Source organism: Mesocricetus auratus, unplaced genomic scaffold (assembly GCF_017639785.1).
Source record: "Mesocricetus auratus isolate SY011 unplaced genomic scaffold, BCM_Maur_2.0 Super-Scaffold_100004, whole genome shotgun sequence".
Classification (NCBI taxonomy): Eukaryota; Metazoa; Chordata; class Mammalia; order Rodentia; family Cricetidae; genus Mesocricetus; species Mesocricetus auratus.
In genome coordinates this window covers 40510801-40527509 of record NW_024429189.1, presented here as the reverse complement: position 1 = coordinate 40527509, position 16709 = coordinate 40510801, and the positions used below count along the sequence as shown (strand labels likewise).

Below are 16709 nucleotides of genomic sequence, written 5' to 3'. Positions count from 1 at the left end.
TTTCTCTTCTGTCAGGTTCAGTGTATCTGGTTTTATGTTGAGGTCTTTGATCCACTTGGACTTGAATTTTGTGGGTATTAATATGGATCTATTTGCAGTCTTCTACATGCCAGCATCCAGTTAGACCAGCACCATTTGTTGAAGATACTTTCATTTTTCCATTGTATAATTTTGTATAAATGTGTGTAATAATTCTGTTAAAAATCTGGTATCCATTGGTGTGTGGATTTATGTCTGGGTCTTCAATTCAATTCCATTGATCCACCTATTTGTTTTATGCCAACACAGTGCTGTTTTCACTACTATAACTCTGTAGTAAAACTTGAGATTAGGGATGGTGATACTTCGAGCAGTTCTCTCATTGTACAGGATTGTTTTAGCTATCCTGGCTTTCTTGTTTTTCCCATTTGGGATTGAGTATTGTTCTTTCAAAGTCTGTAAAGAATTGTGCTGGTATTTTGATGGGGGTTTCACTGAATCTGTAGATTGCTTTTGGTAAGATAGCCAGTTTAACTATGCTAATCCTACTGACCCATGGACATGGGAGATCTTTCCATCTTCTGATATCATCTACAGTTTCTTTCTTGAAAGATTTGAAGTTCTTGTCGTATAGGTCTTTCACTGACTTGTTTAAAGTTATCCCCAAGATATTCTATATTGTTTGTGGCTATTGTGAAGGGTATTGTTTCTGTGAATTTTTTCAGCATCTAATGAGATGAGATGATCATGTTTTTTTTCTCTTTCAGTTTGATTAAAAGGTGGATTACATTAGTAGATTTTTGCATATTGAACCACCTCTGGCATCTCTCAGGGATGAAGCCCACTTGATCATGGTGGATGAGCTCGGGGAATCCTGCTGAAGAGAGGGAAGAAAGATTGTAGGAGCCAGAGGGGTCAAGTAAAACACATACACACACACTCAAAACTGACAGAAACAACTAACCTGGCTTATAGGAACTCACAAAGTCTGAACCAACAATCAGGGAGCCCACATGGAACCAACCTAAGCCCTCTACATATATGTGACAGCTGTGTAGATTAATCTACTTGTGGGACCCCTAACAATGGGAGCAGGGGCTGTCCCTAAAGCTTTGGTTGGCTCTTTGGAACCTATTCCTCAAACTGGATCACCTTGCTCAGTCTTAATACAAGCAGAGGCGCTTAGACTTATTGCAACTTGATATGCCATGCTTTGTTGATACCCATGGGAGGCCTTCCCCTGAGAAGAAACAGAGGAGTGGATGGGGGTGAGGTTGGAAGGAGAGGAAACTGGTCAGGATGTAAAATTAATTAATTAAAATTTTTTAAAAAGGCATTGGAGTTGGGCAGAGCTCCTGGTAACTAATTGGGTAACAGAGAAAACAAGTCTCAGCAATGAGGGGACCCCAGTAAATCCCTCCATCCTTAGTTAGGAGCACTAAGGCAACATACCCGGGGTGGAGTTGAATCAAAACCAGCCAGCTCAGCTCTGAGTAGTCTCAATAATCATTCAGAGTTAATGGGTATCATTATTGCCCCAGCCTTCATCATTGCCAAGAACCTAACATAAATCCTTTCTGAAGGAAAATAACGTATCCAGGGGAGATATTTCCAAAATGAAGAAGAAACAACATCATTAACAAGTATGTGTTAAGAATATTTGTCACCATCTGATGCACTCTGAATAAAAGCCCAAGGAGACTCCTCAGCAAAGCTTGGTGACCTCAGCTAGCACAGGTGTGTTTTTTAAAAGATATTTCTAGATATAAGAACTCAGCTTAGCTGGGCTTTGGTGGCATATGCCTTTAATCCCAGCACTTGGAAGGCAGAGGCAAACAGACCTCTGTGAGTTCAAGGCCAGCCTGGTCTACAAAGCAAGTTCCAGGACAGTCTCCAAAACAATACAGAGAAACCCTGTCTCGAAAAAACAAACAAACAAAAGAACTCAGCTCAGCAGAAACAAATTGTAGCCCTAAATTTGCATGTGTGTAATACACAGATGGTCTTGAGATGAGAGAGTGATGTCCTGATAAAAACCACTCTACGTGGAAAATACCACAAGTCCTGGTGGTTTATGCACCTAGCCAACTTTAATAACATCGAAAGAGGTACACTGTGACATGGGTCATTTCCCTTTGTAACTGGGTGCTGGCTTGGAGCTCTGACTCGTGACCACTGCTCACTGTCCATGTCTTATAAGGAAAGGCTTTATGGCATATCAGGAAAAAGATTTTTAAAAATATGCTTCACATCTATTTACTTATTTGTATGCGTGTGGGAAGTACACTTGTGTGTGGCACCAGGAAATGGGGAGACTAAGGGAAACTTGTGAAAGTCTATTCTCTTCTTCCACCACGTGGATCCTGATGGTGGAACTCAGGTAGTCACAAAGCTTGGTGACAAGGCCCTTTTGCCCACTGAGACATCTCACTGGTCCCCAAATTCAGATTTTGATGTACAGTTTCTACTGAGTGCACACTGTTTTCATGCCACAGTAAAACTAAAAAAAAATTGTAAGTTGAATCACTGTCAGCCAGGAAATGTCTATCCAAAAATAAGTAAACAGAAGGAGAAATAAAACTAACAATCTTGAAAAAAAAGTTAAACAACCTGGTTAGCAGCTTGTGGGGGTTAAATCTGATTGTTGCTTGGTTGAATTAAGAAACAAGATCTCGTGGGACTCGGGAAGAAGAGAGGGGGTGAAGAGGAAGAGGAAGGGAGTTGGTCATGGGGGAACAGGAAGTTGAGGGGGTGGGGTAGAATAGGGGGAAGAGGGAATCATAGGATCTAATACAGATCAGGCACCAGAGTGACCTCGAGTGATCTAAAGGGATAACACCAATTGACAAGCTAAGCAATAGGGGAGGGACCACCTCGAATGCCCATTCCTGATAATGAACTTGATGTCTATAACCATACGGGAGCCTTCATCCTGTGACTGATGGAAGCAGAGGCAAACACACAATTAATCACTGAACTGAACCCAAGGAACCCAGTGACAGAGAGAGAGGAGTGATGAGCAAATTGGCAAAGAATGGGCTGGCAAAACCAGCAGAGACAGCTGATCTGAACAGGAGAGACCCCAGACCGACAGTGGGGAAGCCAGCATGGGACTGATCAGGACCCCCCAAATGTGAGTGTCAGTGAGAAGGCCTGGGCAACCTATGGGGCCCTGAGCTGTGGATCAGTGTCTATCCCTGGTATACAAACTGTCTTCGTGTGCCTATAGCACAAAGAGAGATGCTCTCTCAGCCTGGACTCTTAGGGGAGTGCCTGGACCCTACCAAGAGTAAAATGACAGACTCTAGATATCCCCTATGTGGAAGGATTTGGCAATAGGGTGAGAGGGAGGGGGGAAGGGGAGTGCGGGAGGAGGGGAGGGAGAGGGAACTGGGATTGACATGTAAAACAAGCTATTTAAAATTAAAATAAAAAATGATAAAAAAATAAAACCATCAATTCATATTAAAAAAAAGAAACAAGATCTCCTGAGTAAACTGGGAGTGGGGGGGGGGAAGGTGTTGGAGGTGTGGGGAATAGCGAAAGGGGGGGCATTAAAGGTCAAGAAGATTGAGTTGGGGGAAGGACAGAGAGGAAGAATAAGGAAAGATATAGCCTTGATAGAGGGAGTCATTGTGGGGATAACAAGAAACCTGGCAGTTGGGAAATTCCCAGGATCTAAGCAATAGTGGAGAGGATACCTTAACTGTCCTTCCCCTGTAATCAGATGGATGACTGCCTTAATTGTCGTCATAGAAACCTTCCTCCAGTAACTGATGGAAGCAAATGCAGAAATCCAGAGCCAAGCACTGGGCAGAGCTCCTGGAGTCCAGTTGCAGAGAGGTTGGAGTGATAATATGAGCAAAGGAGTCAGGACCATGTTGGGGAGACCCACAGAGACAGCTGACCAGAGCAAGCTCATGGACTCCAGGCTGACAGCTGGGGAACCTGCATGGGACCAAACTGGGACCCCTGAATGTGGATGACAGTTGGGGGGCTTGAACAGTTTATGGGACCACTGACAGTGGAACCAGTATTTATCCCTAGTGCATGATCTGACTTTTACGGGCCCATTCCCTGTGGAGGGATTCCTTGCTCAGTCTGGATGCAGTGGGGAGGGCCGTGGTCCTGCCCCAAATGATGCTACAGACCTTGATGATTCCCTACAGGTGGCCTCACCCTCTCTGAGGAGTAGATGGGAGGTGGGGTAGGGAGAGGGTTCAGGGAAGTGGGAGGGAACTGGGATTGGTATGTAAAATAAGATTGTTTTAAAAGTAATAAAAATAAGTATAAAACAGAAAAAAAACCATTTAGGACTTTAATGAGGTACACACTTGAGTGTGTTGGGAGGGCATTCCAGAGAGAATTAGCACAGAGGGCAGATCTGGACAACACCATCCCTTAGCCTGAGGTCCTGGACTGAACAAAAAACGGAAAAAAAGAGAAAGCTAACTAAATGCTAGCTTTCTCCATTACCAGCTTCCTGACCCACCAGATATAAGCAAGCAAGCATCTGACTGCAGCGCCCCCATCCCTGACACACACACACACACACACACACACACACACACACACACACACACACACCTTTCTCCCTTATGTTACTTATTGTCAAGTATTCGGCCACAATAATGGGTACAGTAACTAACACACAATTCCTTTACATTTATGCTCTGGGGGCCTAGAGAGATGACTCTTTCAGAGGACCCAGATTTGGTTCCCAGAACCGGCATGGCAACTCACAACAGTCTGAGTCTGGAATTCCAGATCCAAAGGGTCCATTCAGTCACCCTCTTCTGACCTACTAAGGCACCAGGCATGCACGAAATACTTATACATGCATGCAGGCAAAACTCATAGACATAAAATAAAAATAAATTAATCTTGTACTGGGGATCGAACTAGAGCTTTGTTTCACGCTCTGTGATGGAGAGAGAAAATTTAGAACTCTGAGTGTTTGGTAGAAAGTGGGCATATCCACTTGTTGATGATTCCAAACAGAATGCAATATTAAAGATGTGTTGATTTTTATTTATGCACATGGGTATTTTGCCTGTATGTATGTCCATGTACCGTGTGTGTGCCTGGTTCCCACAGACACCAGAAGAAGGTATTGGATTTTCTGGAACTGGCGTTACAGGTGGCTGTTAACTACCATGTTGGTGCTTGGACCTGAATGTGGGTTCCCTGGAGGAACAGCTGGCACTCTTAACTGCTGAGCCATCTCTGCAGCCCCCAGAGTGCAATACTAAATCGGTTGGTTTTTAAAATACATTCCATATAACTCTCTAAGGAGACACTGATGGCTTTTTATTTCCCTCTACAACAAAAATGACACTGTAGGCTGGAAGTCACTCTAGACAGAGATGGGGCCAGGAATTGTATTCCAAGATTGTACTTCAGAAGAAACAAATGCTGAATTTTTGATCGCTTTATAGTTTCCAGCTCTCCGATGAGGTTCTTCTGGTGGTTGCCATGGTGAGTCCTCTGGGCAGTAGTTTTAATTCTCCTCATTAGCAAGTAGCATATGGTGAGGTTACAGTGTGCATTTTTTGTGCTAGAGTAATAACTATGGAAACTTGCAATGTGAGTGAGGGACAGGCAACTCCACGTGTGCTGCTCAGAGGCAGAGCCCTAAAAGAGTGGGGCATCTCTTCCAGCATAAGGCCTACAGGATGGCACTTACTTATTCAAAGAGTGAGGCCATACTGATTGTTTAAGTATAGTCCTCAATTTGGGGGCAAGGCCAGTTTAGCTGTTGAGGCTAATTAACATCTGTAAATATCTCAGAAGATGGTACCTCAATTAGCGCAGACATGTTAAGCTCTGCGTGGATTACAGAGTGTCACTGCTCACAGTATTCTAAGGAGGAGGAGGACAGTTGTTCCATCCATCACGATTGACATGACGCTATACTCCAGGTGATCTACAGCCACAGAGGCTGGGGAAGCTTAAGAAAAATAAAGAGAAAATAAAGGCAGGAGTCCACCTAGATCACTTGTGACACCTATCACAAGGATGTGGAACTATTTAGGATAATTTCAAATCAAGCACGGTGGCACACTCTTGTCAGGCTAGCATTCAGGAGACGAAGAGTAGAGAACCATAAGTTAAAGACTGACTTGGGCTGTGCAGTGGGACTCTGTATCAAAAAGAAATACATTTTTAAGATACTGCAATGTCATGAATGAATAGTCTCACTGGGAATATTGAGAAACCCCACTGATCTTCTTTTAAAGACTTGTTTTTTACGTGTGTGTGTGTGTGTGTGTGTGTGTGAGAGAGAGAGAGAGAGAGAGAGAGAGAGAGAGAGAGAGAGAGAGAGAGTTAGCCTATGAGTACTTGTAGGTACACATCTGAATGGCCTGCATTGTTATGTAGGTACTGGACTCCAAACTCCAGTCCTCATGATGTCACATCAAGTTGTCTTAACTACTGACCCATCTCTCTAGGCCCCAACAAGTCTTTAGAAAAGATGTTCATTGGAAGAATTATAGCAAGAGAGAAATATAAAGCAATACACTTTTCTGGGAAACAGAATCAGAGCTATATTACAGGTGTGAAGAGTGTATTGGTGGAATGTATGTTCTTGGATGTCATCGCAGGAAAGCATATCATAAACACTAGGTACTCTCCTTGCTGATCAGACCCCTCCAGCTGATTGTGAAAAGAAATGAATCCAGATGGCCCACAGAGGTGTTCTATTACAGTGCATTTTGCTAACATTTTATATTCTATTATATAGATTTGTTCTTCCCTGAAAACATAAAATTAAAAGATACTAAATATCATTTGGGGATCTAGATAATGAATTGTCTATTGCTGCACAACAAACTACCACAAAGTTACTGGAATAAAACAACACAACTCGTTTAACCTCTCAGTGTCTCTAGGCCCATTTAGGCACAGCTGGGTTTTGTTTTGAGCCACACAAACCTGTAGCCCAGGTGCTGGGCAGGCTGTGCTCTCTGCTGGGAGCCCAAATGGGGAAGAATCCACTTCAAAGCCAACTCAGATAACTGAGCTGTAGGATTCAGGGTATGGGCTCCTGGGTGGCTGAGAAATGGCTGAAGCACCTAGCTCTAGCAGTAGGTGCCACTTGGGCTTTGCCAACAGGGCTAGCTGTGTCACTGAGCCAACCAAGCTGTAGCACTCAGCCAGCAAGATGGGGGTCATAGATGAAGCAGCAGCATCTTCTAACAAATTAGGTACAGTGGCCAGTTTAACAGACACTACCAATGCTGTTCCAAAAGAGAAGGGAAAACTTTGCTAATACAGTCTGAACAATGAGACCTCACTATCTAATCAACACAAGTCAGCCCCATAAACAAGCCAGACTTACTAAGCCTGCTTGCCTGATGGAGGAGATGGTACCATTTCTTGCCATAAGACATATCTCCACTGAGTCACTTCACCGTTTAAGCAATGTGGTTTAAGCACAGGTTAAGCAAAGTCTAGTCACTGAAACAAAGATGAGCAGAGCCTGAAGGCAATTCCAGATGCTGCCTGTGTGGAACTGGGGACAGCCCTCAAGTCTCCTAATCTGGAAGAACTGCTTTCAAACTGTGACGAGAGCCATCTTCTGGTTCCCTCTGACTAAGGAGCCGTGACTGATCACCAAATTCCTTTCTCTTTGTTTGGTGTTTTGTTTTGAGTCAAGTTGCCAATGAGTGTACAATGCTTCCAGAGACAGTGATTCCTACAGAGCAGAAAAACAACAGTCTAGTTCACGTATCCAGCAAATATGAATTGGGAAAACACTCTATTCAAACCCCGAGCATGGGGTATTCCAGGATTCCATAATGAACAAATTAGACTGTCCTCCTGTGAGTGACACTGATGAGTAAACAGTTATGGGTATGCCATTGTGATGAAGATGGCAACAGAGAGCATCTATGAGATGCATGAAGCTGGAACTTGACACACCAGTGTCTGGAAATTGAAGGAGGATCAAAGAAATTTCCACAACATGATCCTAGGAATCCTAACAGCCACCAGACCTTAGTCCAACCGACACCATGACTGACACACCGTTCAGGCCTTGGAGCCCAGCACATAGGCAGACCCAACTACCAAAATGAGAACAAAAGACCTATTTCATCAAAGTCCATAGTTCTGGGAGAGTCCCTAAATGTACTAACCTTGCTTTTTACTGTTCTTGCCAACTGAGGTGTGTCAATCCAGGATGTGATATTTGTGCTTAAAAGCCCACCTTAAAGAAAGGCTCAGTACTGGGTGGTGATGGAACATGCCTTTGATCCCAGCGCTCAGAGGCAGAGGCAGGCGGATCTCTGAGTTCAAGGCCAGCCTGGTCTGGGGCGTGGTGAGGAAAAGGAAAGAAAGAAGGGCTCAGGACTGCACTGGAGTCGTGAACACTGTGCAGCTGCTGACCTGCTTGCTATTGGCTTGAACCCCTGTCTGAGAGGTCTTCCCTGATGGGTACCTCACAACAGAAGAATGCTCCTCCTGCAAATGTCTCAAGCCTTGGCAGACAAGCAGCTTCAAATTAAGGACACCCTTTCTCCTGTTGTTTGCTTACTGTAGCACTTTTATGTGTTTGTGGTAGAAACATCTCTCCAAGAAGATAATGGATAAGTGCACTGAGTTCAACCTGGTGTTGCTCCTTTTCCTTCCCATTCTCATTTTATTTTTCTTCCTCTTCCAATATTTTCCTCCATAATGACTGCAACATAGAGAACAGATATATTGGGAAACAATTAGATGCAATTTTCATGACCTGCTAGTCCTATTCCCACAGCAAATGCCTGAGTAGCTTCTGGTGGTCATTGCTGAGCAGTGCCCTCCCAGTAAATAGCGTGCATTAGGCCGTGAGAATGCTTTCCAAAGGAAAATACTTCCAGTCATCATTCCCCCAACACTCCAACTGGTACAAAAGACAGGGAATTTTTGAATAAGCTAATTTTGGGAAGTTAGAAACCAAAGAGCACCAACCAGCACATCATAGGCTGCTACTCCTTTACGTTAATTGTTATCAGTTTAAGTACCATCATGTTAATTGGATCTCTGCAAGAACGCCACCATTTTTACATTCTCAACCCAACAGTTAAGTTTTCTAGTGAATGCTTCTTGCAGAATTTCCTTCTGATGGATCCCACTTGGGTAAATGAGCAAGTATCTTTGTTTAAATCTCATCTGCCCAACCTGCTTTCTAGAAGGTTCTTTAGCCTTTCAAAGTGTTGTTGAATCTTTCTCGTTTTTGTTGATGTACAAATACTTAAAAATCACCTACTTTGTGCCAAGAGTGTATTTCAGCCGAAGCTGAACCTAGTATGTACTCCCGACAGTGCTGGGGACTACAGCAGCCATGGTCTCTGCCACAAGGAACCCTCGGTCTTCTACCGTGGAAAACACAGCAAGAAGGCCCCTATCAGATGCCGCCCTTTATTCTTACCACTTCAGCTTCTAGAACCATGAGTCTAACAAGCAGCAAACACCTATTGTTTATAAAATGCCTAAGAAATGCTTTTCTATTACGGCAGCCCGAGACAGAGTAAGACAGGGAGAAAAGGGAAAGCAATGACGTGTTTGTACACTAAGGAATAAACTTTCCAGTGAAACTGTGGCTCACTGTGACGACCAAAAGTGACACTCTCCATCATCTTAAAATCAAAGCAAACTGTGGTGACATCATCGCAGCCTTTTCAGCACATGACCGGAAATCACAGGTCCCTAATAGCTGTGCAAATGTGCTTGACATTCAGACTGAGCTCCAAGTGTTGAAACCAGAAGGCCTGCCATCCAGATAACGTTAGTGGTTTGTGACTAAAAATACAGCCACTAAACACAGAAAGGAGAGCCATGTCTAGGCGGGAGATGTTGCTCTGATATATGATGCTAATTTTAAACCCTAGGCAGTTTGAAAGGGCAGGGCATGAAATTCGAGCCTTGCTGATTCACAGACTAATGTGGAACCTGTCGTTCTGGGAAGGTCGGGAATTTTTCTTCCTCTTTGCAGATTCATCAGTGTTCCAAAATTGCTTTTCTCTTTCAAGATCAAAGACACTGTTTTTTGTCACAATTCCCAGGACTTTCTACAGAAAGAATGAAAGGAGCAAGACGTGTAACACGAAAAATAAATGACCCAGAGATTGATATTGAGACTCAAAACTCACACTGAATAGCAAGGAAGCAAAGGAGCTGGCCAGTAGCTTCTTACCTCTACCTCAGGCTAAAAGGGCTGATCCACACAGGAGCTCTTCATCCAGCCTCAAACTGTTGCCTCTCCTTAGTGTGGCTGGAGAATGAATGCCTCTCTGAGACCTTGCTTCTGTCTTATATACTTCCCTAATGTTGGTATGGTGAGCTGTAATTCTCTTTTAAACTGATTCACTCTTGTGTAGATCTGGGTGGCCTTGAACTCAAAGAGATCCATCTACCTCTTAATCCTGAGTCCTAGGATTAAAGGTGTGTACTACCATCTCTTAGCTTCTGGCTGCTGGGATTAAAGGTGTGTGCCTGGCTTCTAAGGCTTTGGCTGACTTTGCTTTATGAATCCTCAGGCAAGCTTTAGTAAATCATAAATAATATATCACTACAAGATGTGGGTTTTCTGCCCTCCTGACCAACTAACTGACTTGCTCATTTGTAGACCGAGGTGTGTCTTCTCCAATTTTCCCTCCTAAAGTGTATTTAGGCTTTTGCTCCATTACTTGATTTCCATTTCCTTGTAACTGTGAAGATAGAGTTTTCTTCTAAGACAGACATGTTTGGGCTAGAGAGATGACTCATTGGTTAAAAGACCGTCTCTTCCAGAGGAGGGGGTTCCCAGCACCCACATGGTGACTCACAACTGTCTGTAACTCCAGCTCCAGAGGACCCAATGCCCTCTTCTGGCCTCCACCAGCACCAGACATGCAGGTGGTGCACAGACACACACAGGCAAAATACACACACATTCATGCATATTACATACATGCACAAATTTTTTTAGAAGACAGACCTGTTAACTCTTTTCTCTCCTACAGCATGTTTGACTACAGACACCAGAAAAAAAGACACAGATTGCCCCTTACTGATTATATACTACTTGATTTATGACATTATCAGCATGTTCCATATCATGGACATCTTTATAGGAAACATAATCTTATAAACAAGTCTTCAAGGAATTTTCATAACCATCATTAGTTCAAGGTAGTTTTATAACAACCCCTCCCATGAAAAAAATAAATGGATGGAATATTAGACTTCTTAGAGGAAGTAACTGAGGCCCCAAAACATTAAGGGTTTAAAAAGGAAAACATTATTTTAGAGGTACATTCCAATCTATTCCAGCAATTTTATCTTAAAATTCTTAATGAACAAAAATTACATAGCTACTTTTTACTAACATTAGTCAGATGCCAATTGTATTTATAATCATAATTTACATAATAACTCTATGGAATATTGGCACATAAAAGTAGCAACAGTCCAAAGCCTCTCAATGGTTGGTTAGAAGACTGTGGGAGAATGTGAAGAATCCTATGGTTTTGGGAAATGTTTTACTTTTTCTACTTTGCTTGATGCCATTAAGACTGGCAAGAAACTTTGCCCAGGAACTCCAATCATAAAGATTAGAATAATTTAGCTTGTACAACTAGTTGGGAGACATAAACAAGGATATTTACAAGTTGTGTTTGTGGTGATGCATTCCTTTAACTTGTAGATTCAGGGAATTTTAGACATCTCAGTGAAAGCAAATGAGGCCCTAAAGCATTAAGTGCTTGAAAAGGAAAACACTATTTTATAGGTGTATTCCAACCCATTCAAGCAATTTATCTTTAAAATTCTTAATGAACATGAATTATGTAGTTACTTTTTAATTAACATTTGTCAAATGTCAATTTAACTTGAAAAAGAGAAGCAGAAGGATCTCTATGAGTTCAAGGCCAGCCTGATCTACATACAAAGTTTCAGGACAGTCAGGGCTACTCAGTGAGACCATGTCTCTAATAATAATAATAAAAGTAAAAATAAACAAAAAAAGAAGTTGTCTATAAGCTATAAATGGTGACTAAAACACATAATATTAGTTAACAAACACTGATAATGTGAAATTATGTAAGTGATATTGTTTTGGTTAGTTTGTCAATTTGACACAAGCTAGAGTAATCTAAGAAATTGCTTCTATCAGATTGACTTGTAGGCAAATCTATGGGGCACTTTCTTGAATAATAGTTGATGTAGGAGGACTCATCCCCCTGAGGGTGGTGTTATCCCTAAGCAGATGGTCCTGGATTAAACAAGAAAGCAAAATAAAAATAATTTTTAGAAGAAGGAAATAATAAGTCTTTATCTTAAATAGGGCACTGTTTCTAGGTCTCTCCAGAGTAGTATCAATGATCAACACTTTGATTTGTTGAGTCATTTCCTTCTTTACAATCCTGCCTCAGCCTCCCAAGTGCTAAGGACATAGGCATCAGGTGCCATGCCCACCTAAGAATAAACAATGTTTAAGTGCCCATTAAAAGAATATTCCTATTCATGTCTGTATTCATAGTTCTTGTGTTTTTCCAGGAGTCAGGCAAGATGGGATGCCACCAATGTGGGCTAGGAGTGTGGCACGATTATATCAACTGTGGGAGGGATCTGGGCACGCCAGTGACGTGCACCTGTTCGGAGAGGAGAAAGCAGAAGGTAGAGAAGTGCTAACTTGGGAAGCTAGAAGGCAGGGCGCAGAAGCAACACGATAGTAGGTAAACAGAGGACTGCAAGGGAAAGGCGTCAAGTCGAAACTGGAAATAAAGTAGGCACTTTTCAGGTTAGGGAAGACTTTGCTGGCTTCCTCATTTCTGTTATCATAAGGTGGATTTCCACTCCACAGCCGTGTGCGCTCCACATCACACAGTATCCACATCAGGGGGTACTTTCTCGTAAAGAAACGACTGTGGACTGAGGCCACCTGCAAAGTCACGTCTGTTGGAAGATTCTGCATAGTGACTGGCTGACTTCAACTTCATGGTTGTGGAATGATGGAATGCTGCAGACTGGGAGGCAAAATGTCTGGTGTTGGCATCCACACACACCTTGGTCCCACCCCTCGGGGTCCTGGCAGAGTGCATCACCCCCTCTGTGGATGGCAGGTAGTACCCTGGCTTTGCACAGGGGCAAAAGGTCCCTTTAAGAGGGACCCACTCCTGCTCTCTTGCTCTCTCTTGCTCTCTCTTGCTCTCTCTCGCTCTCTCTCTCTCTCCCTCCCCTCCCCTCCCCTCCCCTCCCCTCCCCTCCCCTCCCCTCTCCTCTCCTCTCCTCTCCTCTCCCTTCCCTCGATAAAACTTACCATGTAAGTTCTGGCTGCATGGCGTATTTGTCTCTCACCGGCCATGAGATCCGCCAAGGTCCTCCTCATGCTGCTGATGACATTGGTGCAGCCTCTCTTCAGTCAGAGTGGTCCTGAGTTCACCTCTCAGATCACCCAAACCCTGTCTAAAGCTCTTAACATCCCTCAGCATTTCCATGTCCCATACTACCTCCAGTCCTCAGGAAAGATAGAATGAACTAACTGCGTCTTTAAAAACATCCATGTCAAACTGTCAACAGGAACTTCACCTTGACTGGGTAAAGCTCTAGGCTCTGGCTCTTCTCAGGCTCTGGGCTCTCCCCAGATAGTCCCTTTCCATCTCCAGCCCCTTTGAACTCATGTATGGGCAGCTGGTTCTAACCCCCGATCTCTCACTTAAGCCCTCTCCTCTCCCTGATCGCCTACTCACCCCGTTATTGTATCATCTCCATTCCCTTCTGTGGAACTTTACTGATTACTCCCTACCCAGAGCATGTACCAACCTGTAGGGAGAGATCTTAGATACCTGTGCCGCTGACCACGCCCACTTCGGGCGTGGCTACAGGTGCCAATGTACATGGGAAGTAAAAGGCTGTGCGGGGGAGACGCACGCTCTCTCTTGGGGTTCCGGTTGGTCTCAGAGAGCAGCGAGCAGATCTTTGATTCTCGGCTTCTCATGTAAGTGACTTCTCCCTCAATAAATATTATATGACAAGCTACCCTGTGTAGACTAATATTCTCCGATACCAATCCCTGTCCATCTCCAGTCAACATCGGGGATCAGGTGCTTCTCTCTCCTCCAGACCAACACCCCTCAGACCTTTCCCATAAATGGCAGAGCTCCTTCAAAGTAATTCTTGTAACTCCAGCAGCTGCTAAGCTTGAGGGCCTTCCTCATTGGATCCACTTGTGTTATCTCAAACCCTTTACCCCTTGACCTCGAGCTCATCCTTGTCCATACATAGCAACTTGAACAGGACCCTTCCCCCTTAAGTTTCAGAGGACACCAAGGTCAACTGCCTTGTCCCTAGTTTCAGAAGAATGGGGTTTCACCCCACACCCATACTCTGCCGGACTGGACACTCCATATGTTTTCTTCCTGACCCCCTCCCCTCCTCCCCTGCATTCTCCTGTCTCTACTGAACACACCCCGCTGTAGAAGAAAGTTTCTGTCCCGCCTGGTCCTGCAACCATCGAGTCCCAGATAAACACACAGGGGCTTATATCAATTATAAACTGTTTGGCCTATTGCTCAGGTTTATTACTAACAAACTCTTACAACTTAAATTAACCCATAATTCTTATCTATGTCTAGCCATGTGACTTGGTACCTTTTCTCAGAAAGGCACTTTCATCTTGCTTCCTCTGCATCTGGCTACCAGACTGCATCTCTGCCTTTCCTCTTCCCAGAATTCTCATAGTCTGGTAGCCCTGCATATACTCCCTGCCTGGCTGCTACTGGTCAATCAGGATTTCATTAAACCACAAGTGTGACAAATCTTTACAGTGAACAAGAGCATTATCCCGCATCACCCTGCTTCGTCAATTTCCCCTCTGTGTGTCCAATGATATTTTCAAACTTCTATTTTCAAACTGCTATTGCTGCAGGGATTGCCATTAGCCACAGAGCCAGGGGCACAAGACTATCAGACAAACCCAGGTGGTAAGAAACAGTAACACCCCAAAGACATCCACACCCCCCAGACTCGAAAAAGAAGACTCACAGAACAGATTTCAAAACAATGCTTTACTAGTAACAGCTCTCAGAAGCCAACCCCCTGTGCCTCCTGAGTGTTAGGGTGCCGCCATGATGATGGGGAACAGGTGCTTTAAAGTTTGCCTACGTGAAACTAAAAAGCTAATTGGTAATAAGAAAAATTGATATTTAAGGTGTCAGGTTTCTCTCTTTCCCTCTCATTATGTTACTGTTATATTAAGGCTCCAAAGTTCATAGTCTTAACATTAATTAATAAAATCCTGATAAGCTATTAGCCTGGCAGAATACTACCACTATGTGAGTGTGAGTATACCATCTTTTCTGCAATATGGACTTCAATACAAATTATAAACAGTGGGAATGCTAATATGTCTAAAACTTATCTTTTTATAAACTCAAAAAATTCTTGTAAGTTCCAGGAAGTTGACTTGGATAAGTACTTTCAATCAACAGCCAAAGCCTCCCACCTTTTCCTGGTTTTGACACCCACCTCCCTCAATTACCAAGACTAAAGGTTTTTTTTTCTAATTTTAACCTTATCTTCTGCTCTGACAGCAGCTGAGCAGGTCCGAGAAACACCAGACAGTTCCCACATCGCCTGGACAGCCATGGAACAACCAGCTACCAGGACCCTAGCTTTCTCAGGACCCCCAAAGATGGTCGACACCCCCTAAGTCCACTGGAAGTAGTCTTGAGAACTCAGTGCCCCATCCCTGCCCCATCTGGTATCCCCTTTAATCCCTCACCTTTTTTAATAATAAAGATAAAAATGTTAGCATCCAGGCATTATGCTGACTTGCCCCCTGTCAGCCGGCAGGATGTGCCAGTCAGCATTCAGGCAGATGCTTAGCCATTCCAGGGGCCCTATGGCTGCCGAGTGTTGCATACTGGTTAAGGATCTCTGTATGCAGGTGCAAATTTTCCCTTCTAAGCAAGCTCTGCCTGCCAGTCTCTCTCTTCTTCACTTCCTTTCTCAGTAGATAATCATAAGCTCTCGCTACCCTTTCCTAATAAAGTCCCACGTGGGTTTGTTGTATTTCATGACTCATTCCTTACCGCTGCCTCTGCCAAACAACAACTTGAGTTATATTTAATCACCTCAATAGCAATTTATTACCAACCTCTGTGTGGTGGCTTGGATGAGAATGACCTACATAGGCTCATATATTTGAATGCTTGGTGCCCTGTTGATGGAAGGACCTGTTTGGGAAGGATTAAGCAGCAAGGCCTTGTTGGTGGAGGCGTGTTACTGGAGGCAGGCTTTGAGCTGTCAAAAGTCCACCCCATTCCCAGTTAGCTCCTTCTCTCTGTCTGAGTTAAGCATGAAGGAGCAACAGAGCATGTATGTGTTCATTTCTCACTGGTGTGAATGTGATGTGTTTGAAGTTCCTGCCTTGACATCCCCACAATGGTAAAATATATTTTACATGGAAATAAACTTTTCTCCCCCATATTCTTTTTGTCACTGCAATAGAAGTGAAACCAAAACATTCTGTAACTGATCTAATTATCTCTGTGATGACATAACAAGCCACTACTTGCCCCAATAATCAAAAAAAAAAAAACCCAAAGTCAGATATGAGGGTAAAAGATGAAAGACCAGAGAAGCAGAGCAGCAGTCACTGGACTTCTTACCTCTCTGAGTTCTTCCCAACCAAAAGGTCCAATATCCTGCCTCTGCTGGCTCCATATCACTTCCTGTCTCGGCCCAACCTTCTCACTTCCTGTCTC

General features: G+C 43.6%; 1 long non-coding RNA gene across 2 annotated transcripts; it reads right to left on the bottom strand.

Moving 5' to 3' along the window:
* Positions 1-114: 114 nt before the first annotated feature.
* On the bottom strand, positions 115-16709 carry LOC121140383. Of its 2 annotated transcripts, none has more exons than XR_005877191.1 (3): positions 16614-16709; positions 8423-8662; positions 115-856 (listed from the first exon to the last, which is right to left on the bottom strand). It is a non-coding gene; the product is annotated as an uncharacterized LOC121140383 (long non-coding RNA). The 2 variants fall into 2 exon arrangements; XR_005877190.1 differs by lacking the exon at positions 16614-16709 and adding an exon at positions 13262-13684.